This window comes from Haliaeetus leucocephalus, unplaced genomic scaffold (assembly GCF_000737465.1).
Source record: "Haliaeetus leucocephalus isolate CR32 unplaced genomic scaffold, Haliaeetus_leucocephalus-4.0 Scaffold92, whole genome shotgun sequence".
Classification (NCBI taxonomy): Eukaryota; Metazoa; Chordata; class Aves; order Accipitriformes; family Accipitridae; genus Haliaeetus; species Haliaeetus leucocephalus.
This window is the reverse complement of record NW_010972528.1, coordinates 3,718,079-3,725,889: the sequence shown is the minus strand read 5'-3', so window position 1 is coordinate 3,725,889 and position 7,811 is coordinate 3,718,079. Positions and strand designations below refer to the sequence as shown.

General features: G+C 38.1%; 1 protein-coding gene across 1 annotated transcript in view; it reads left to right on the top strand.

Annotated features, from left to right (window-relative positions):
* NFATC3 (nuclear factor of activated T-cells, cytoplasmic, calcineurin-dependent 3) overlaps positions 1-7,811 on the top strand; it is an 85,186-nt gene that overhangs the window by 9,423 nt on the left and 67,952 nt on the right. The window lies entirely within an intron of this gene.

The window sequence follows — 7,811 nt, the reverse complement described above, 5'->3', positions numbered from 1 at the left end:
GCGGCGGGGGGAACCGGCCGGCCATCGCCTGGGCTGCCGGCGCCGACCTTGGGTCGCCTCGCAGGGCTTGGGGGAGGGCGATCGGCGGGGCCTCCCGGTGAGGTACAGCGCGCCGTTAAGTTCGGCATACGGCAGCGAGCAACAAAACGTCGATGGGGCTGGACTAGAGACTTGGTTGGGACTCTCGCGGTGAAAAGTTTCAACCGAACTGTTGCCCGTATATAAAGCATCGTCGTTACTCCGGCGTGTTCTTAGAAACTTTGTGTACATGCGTGTATGTACGTGTGGATGGGCAAAACACTGCGAGTTGAGCTGTGATGGCTGTTTGGGTCCGTATGTACGGGTATGTACACGCGTTTCAGAGTGCTTCCATTTTATTTGGTTTTGTAGTATCGGAGCCTGAAAATCCCCTTTAAAAAGACTTGTGTTTCTTTAAACCGCAGAAAATGAAGTATTCCCTGTAAATTATGGTGTGGGGAATCAATAAGAGCCAGCTGTGCAGTGTGTAGCTGCACCAGAGTTCGATGGCCGCGTGCTTTTTTCCTGACCTACTTGAAATAAGTATTACTGGGTGATGCACTGTCTCAAGTCTAACTGGTTAGATGATAAGATAGATCTGAAACACGACTGTACCCAAGCTAAATGATGCAGCCATGTTGTTTTGTTCTCTGACTTGGTTGTCTGCATAAGTTGATTAGAAAAAAAATTGTCTGATACAGTCTGTGTATAACCCAGTGTGGACGCTCGGGGTTAATTTCTTACGAAATCTGTAACTTTCTTGATGCTAAGATTTAGTTTACAGATCTCTTCAGATAAGGGGAGATTCTCTTTGCCTATTTTGCAACTTAAGTGGAATAGCAGATGGTGCTTTTGGGAAGGGGGCCTGACTTCTGCTAGCCAAAGAAATGCATTACAGTACCATAAGAAAACAATGGGGAATGTTAACAAATTACAACAAAAATAATTGACACCCCTATTTCTATTCTTTTCACATAAAACTAGTAGTCTAAACTGTGCTTCTCCATCAGTGATAGGTGAGAATGAGAAAACAAGTTGCTCAGAAAACTGGAAATACTACTGGCACTCCATTCGCTTTTATAATATTTGTATTTTGGTAGCATTCCCTAACAAGCAGTTCAGATTTTACTCTGAATATAGAGAACTTTCCATGCTTGATAAATCAAAACTATTTTTAAGGCAAATTTGAAAATGTGGTATTCAGACCATGACCTGATTTGTTTGCCGTAGCTTTCAGTAAGGAATCCTACATCTGCATCTGTAACTCGGCAATTTCACTGTTTTGTGGAATACTGGAGATGATCTCTCCTGCTGTGCACAGATGTGGCCTTCAGAGGAAAGGGTTAGAATAGGTCTCTGCCTTCAAGTATTCTATTAAAAGGATTGCCAGAGTTTAGCTGTTAGAGAGCACCCATATTGGAAATCTTATATTTTTCACTTCCCCTTCTTCCGAGTATATTAGTTAGATGAATAAAAGTTCTTGGATCTCCCTAAAGCATGTATTTCATAATCCCATATCACTTGCTTCAATGATACTGTCTGTTGCGCAGCAAAGTCAGCGTAAGGGTATTTTTTTTTCTAATGTATGCTAGTAATAAAATGTGTACATTGCAGGGAAAGTTGCTTAATTTGAAATAAATAATATTAAAATTACTAAGTCTTCCATGAACATGGAGAACACTTGAAAACACGTTCTCATGCTTCATGCTGTATCTCCAGAAGTTTGGGATTGGCATCCTTGTGAAAGAGGCACCTAGTACTAAGTTCTTGTGTAAATAACATGGAAATATATGTTCATGCTTTTTTCTTTTATGCTGACACTACTGTAGTGTTGTGAGGATGTTATTCTTTTATATATGTACATATATAGGTATATATATTTATATATTTTATCTTTAACTGTATTTTCAATCAAAAGCAAGAGAAAGTAAGCTATTCTTTCATTACCTTTAATATATTTTTGATTTCTGAACTATTAAGAAAATCCTAGTCCCAGGCAGTAGATTACCCTTTTTATGACATCAAAAGGACAATAAGAAATTAAATCAACTGGGATTCTGAGTTATTATACAGAACAATTTCAGTGGGTTGCAGGATAGTAGAACTAATGTACTTAGTTTTGTGATAAGTGGCAGGAATTGAGACTAATGTTCTGCAGTAGTGCTTGTGCGCTTGATCTGAAAGTTGTAGTTCCTGCTGCAGAGGGGAATGCATGAAAGATGGTTTGAAGATGCTTGGAAGTCTGCAGTCTAATACTGCAATCTTTGCAGCGTACTTTACTTGAAATCAAAGGGATAGCCCGTTTCATATAGCTTGTGAACTGAAGTATAGATATGCTCAGGTGGTTGCTAAATAAGAGATTGTCAAAAGCTCTTCAGCTGCTTTTAAGTGGAAGTTGGGTACTAAGCACCTTCTGCAAAATCTTGCTCTCTTCTCTGACAGTTTGTGTCCTTGTCCCAAAGAAGAAAGAAATTATCACTTTGATTTTTGTAGTGTTTGGCACTCAAAACAGGTGGTACAGTTCGAGGTACTAATGAGCTTCATCTTTTTCTGACAAAATAATTCAGGCCTCCAGTGCCCAAAGGTAATGCTACAGTGCACTTTGAAGTGACCTAAATCTCTTTGGTGTACTCTTTCTTGCAAAACTGCTTGGTTAGTTGCAGTAGCATCTGATTGCATCTTGCCACCTTGTATCAGTTGCGTTTGAAACGCCTAAGTAAGCATTTGAATTACAGTATCATTCAGGTTCTGTACAGTCTACTAAAATTGATTGTCATGTAACTAACTTTGTTAATTAATTTATTTGAGGTGCCACCATGTTTGGTGTCTTTGATGAAGAGATTTTTGACATGTAATGTGTGACACCTGAATAATTGAACTTAAATATTTTTCTGATGATGCCCCTATCCCCTTCACCCCCAATCCCTGGTTTTGCAATACTATTCAATATAATTCTGGGAAGTTTACCTAGAATTTATTAAGCATTAAGCAAACAAACTGCATTAAGCTCTTCACGCTACTGTTAAAAACTCTGCTGAGGATGCAGTATACTGTTTAAATGCCAAACAGTGCAAAAAGGGAGCAAATACAAGTTGCTCTGATTATTTCTTCAGCTGAATTTTTATTTTAAGGATTCATCTTCTATTTTAAAGAATGAGTTTTTACAAGGTAAGGGCCTTTAAAGAGCTTGGGGTACGTAGTACTAAGCTGCAAATTCAGGACCTTGTACAGTTCTGTAACATCCACAATTATATCTTGTTGGCATGTGAAATAGGGACTGACTTAAAATTAGAGACTGCAAACTGTTCGATATCCAGAAAATGAATTATTTAATTATTTGGGAAATTCTGACAGATAAGTTACTGATACTGCTGTTTAGAATCCTGTCTAAAATGTTCCTGTTATTTCTGATTAAGTCCTCTAAGAGCAAAAGATGGACTGAGGTTTTGTTACCCAGTAAAACAGAGTAATATGTGGAATTCCACCCTCACCCACCTTTTGTTCTTGGGTTATAAAGTAGAGGAGGAGAAACTCATATTATCTTTCAATATAAGTAATCATCCTTGGTTGATTTTGTTTATTTGTTTTCCCAAAATATGAGTGCTTTAAAAGTACTGATAAAAATACCCTCCTTGAACTTAGGGTTCATAGTATCTGTTTTATTTTCTTGGAAACTATGAAACAAGCTGAAAAGAGGTTCTCCATATTTCCTGTGACTTAATATTTGGTTAAGTAATACTATTTAGTAATCTCGTTACAGATGCATCTCACAATCTCTCTTACCATACTTTTCAGAAGAAAAGTATGAAAAATATCGCAGTTCTGTGATGAATTTAGTGACAATTCAAAGCACCTTTGCGAGCTGGAGCCTTGCTCTGGATAAGGACAGCATATCTGGATTTGGATCCTTAGTTTATTTGAAAACTTCTATACTCTTGTTCTCGGGGGTTTTTTTCCTGTAGCTTTGAGCTATTAGCTTATTGGTTTGAGGCTGTTGCTGAATATCAAGATTGAAATACACATTTTGCCATTGTGACTGTCAAAGTAAACCTGATCTTTTCTTCTGAAGGTGTCTGTGTCTGACCTGCTTTCTCTATGAGCACCTGTGAGCTGCTTGGGCTGCACAGCAGTTACCTCCTGCCCATGTGTTAAGTGCTCTGAAGTGATGATGGGTGCTGAATTTATCCTCAGTAGCTAGGCAGAGTTCTCTGTAGCAGAACCAGGCACTATATATGTGTCATTTAATTTAGATATGTAGTAAAAGTCTTAAAACCAATGATTTGTACTGAAACACCACCACAATACTAGTCTTTATAGCCTTGCCTTGATCATTAATACGTAAAGTGTTCTTCACTTCTTAAATGTGTGTATTCATGACAGGAATTTCTGACAGGGTATAGAGTAGAAAACAGCCTAAGCTGTTTACAGAAGTTTGCAGTGTGCTTGAACTTTTCATTCTTTTCCCTAAAATGGTGATTAAGGTAAGCAATACTAAGTCAAGTTGTGATAGGAAAGAGAGTAGTCTTATAATTTGACTGAGTGGAAAATTAAGGGCTGGATGCTGGCAATAATTGTGAACTTGAGGTGTGAGCTGACTGAGGGTTGCTCTTGGTGAAATTAATTTTTGTGATCACATGCTTCTGATCCAGAACTGCTACAAAGTTTGTTTTCCTTAGCTGAGTAAGAGAAACTTGTGAGACATGGTCTTCTGAAGTCTTTTTAACAAACCATCTTGCACACCTGCATGGTTCACATTTTTTTATTCCTTCTAAAAGTCTTTTTTGTTCTGTTTAGCTTTGGTTGCCTATATAAATGGGTAGGAGAGAAAGTCTTTGCACAAGGTAGTGACTCTGTGGTTAATATGTATAATTTGAGCCATCCATATACATACAGCTGTCTGTGCTGGCCTGTAAGCATTTGCTGTACAAAAGAGTGCTCATGTGGATTAAGACTAGGATCAACTGGTGGAACTTTAAGAAGGAATGAACGGACAAGTTGCTTGAGTCTGTTTATTTTTTCTCCCTGAGACATAAATGATACTTTTAAACAGAAATGTTTGTTTATTTATTAGATATTAGGCATTAAATGTATTGTGATAGGAACCACCACTTGAGGGAAATTTAGTTACTATCATTTTATTTTACAAGCTAGTGGATGCTGGTATCTGTGCATGTAAAAGGATGACATGCAGGGACACAATGCAAATCAGTCATAGGCTGTGGTTATATAATCTGCTGATGGAGGGGAGGAGGGAAAACAAAACAGCTGCATCTGACCAAAAGTAGAGGGTCTTTGACAAGAACGTTGTGACTTCAAGATAACTTAGAGAGATGCTGAGGAAGAACTAAAGGAAAATGTGTATTAAAATCAAATCTGGTATCAATGGAGTCAGAGTTGCCTGGCCATTAAGAGTAACGGATTAAGATGGTAATCCTGGGAAGCTGACATGTTTGGATATGTTGTGTTTTTTTCACAGTATGCTGGCTAAATGAAGTCTTGCCTGTTTGGATAAAGCTTGACCAGGATGAGACCATTTGGAAAAATACCAAACTCTCTTGTGTGCTGTTGCAAAGCAGTTGTAGTTGCACCTGATCTAACTTCATAACTTTTATGGTTTGGCATATGGTTCTTGGATCACTGCATAGTGCATCGAGAATTACAGTGTAGTGAGTCACGATGTAGTGCAGGGATTTGAAACAGATCCTTGTTTCAGATTTGTTTTCAAGTTTGACAAAATATCACTTACTTTGTGTGTGAATTCGTAGTTGCACCTCATACTCTGTCCCGTTCCCTTCCATCTGAATTATGGGCACAGTGCAAATGAAAACAAATCCTGAGAGTTGGGATGTGGGAGATGGGCAGGGTACAAAAGCATTTATGCTAATGCTCTTATTTTACATATTTCTGAAAATTAGGAATAAGCTCTTTCTTTCTTCAAAGTAGTCCTCTGCTTAAAACATGACGGTCTTTTTCCTTTTGTTTGTGTTGTACTACTGCAAGCAGTTTATCATATCCCACCTGAAGAGTAGCCAAATAAGTAATGTTGCTGTGAATGAGTGAGAAATGAGAGTAGATTGAGCCTGGATCAATAGTAAGCAGCAGTTTGGCTGTTCACAGCAGTAACGTAAATACGGGAGTTGTTGCCTGAAGCTGCCCTAGTGGGCCAGGGAAGTACGTGGAGCAGATTTGGCAGTAAGCCCAGCCTGTAAAACAACATCCAAGTCCTTGCATTTGTCCAGGCATGCCATGTGGGGTTCGAATGACAGTGGAATTTAAGATGAGTGAAATGATCAGTAAGGCTAAGTAAAATTGCAAGGCAGGAGCAAGCTTATTAACAAGCCATCATTCTCTTCTACCTTTAGTGCACCTATGTCTGAATATTCTGGTGAAATAGAACATTAAAAAAAATTGTGAGACTGTTCAAAGTCATTCGGGGAAGGTCAGTTTAAATCTGAAGAACTGCAGAACTGGTTGATAAGCAGTCTTTTGGGTTGTGTTGTGGCCTGCACGTCTCGTGAGTTAACTGAACAGCTGCACTTAATCATTTACGTGGCTCTTCTGATTAAATGTCTCAGTGGCACTGAATACTTATGGTTATGTTTCAGACAAAGGAGGATAGGTGTGATAGAAGAGAAGATACTTTTGTCAGTTTTCTTTGGGAGGCCCAGTCCTCATTTTTATGTACCTGGGTGAAGGAGAGAAGAATCAACTTTCTGGGGATCTGACCACAAACCCATGATCTTTCAGCAATAAATTAATGAAAATAGAACGCTGGTTTGGGTTTGTGTTGCATTTTTGTTGTTGTTTTCTAAAGCAGAAACAAAAACTTCATCTGAGGCTGCATAAAAGACATTTGTAGGTAGAAACATGAGCAGGTACTTACAGCTAAATTATTAGTCCCAGAAATGTAGAATCATATTATGCATATTAATATTTAGATTAACAGCGATTGCTAGTTTAAAAAATGGCTTGTCAGACTGCATTTGGAAGATTAGTCACCACTTCTAAAAATGAGAAATATTTTTAATATAGCAAAATTGCTGGATGGAGTTGGATTTTTTCTGTTTGTTTTTTTAACAGGTTGGTGGAGAGGGTTATTTTCAAAGTCTTGTAAATATTCCTCTTTGGACTTTCTCTTGGGTCCTTTCAAACTGAGATCTTTCCATTTTTTTTATGTATGAGGTTATTCAAGATTGCAGGAGGTAAATAACTTTGAATTCATTGCTTAATGAGAAACTTCATGTTTTAGCGGCTGCTAACTTTGCTTTTTAGGAACAAATTCTGGGAGAAATTTTTTTTCATCCCAGATTTATTTAATTTTTTTTATGGTTTTGTAAATAGAAAAAATGGGAAGACTGCAGTGTTTGTACTATGCTGGAGGGGAATGGAATTGTGACTTGATTGTAGCTGTGACAAGGCACAAAGTGTTACCTTCTAACCAGAGTTGTTTTATGGAGTAACCCTTTGCATCTTCATACCCAAAATGAAAGCATACTCTAAAAACAGAATGGCGGGCTGATAACACAGTCATGGTGCATTTATTAACCATTAGTGACAATGATTCACTGCTTTTGATGGCTGCATAATGGGCTGTAATAATGTCTATAATGATTTATAGCTACTCGTGTATCTTAGATGCTTTCTAGTAGTTGTTCTCTAAATCAAGAACACAAAGGAGATGAGGAGATGGAGTAACTGTGTGATTACAAAAGGCTTTAACAGTGTCATTTGGGATAACTGTACTCAAGTGACAAGGCCACAAGAGAATGTGTGGTTTAATCCAAAGAACCACT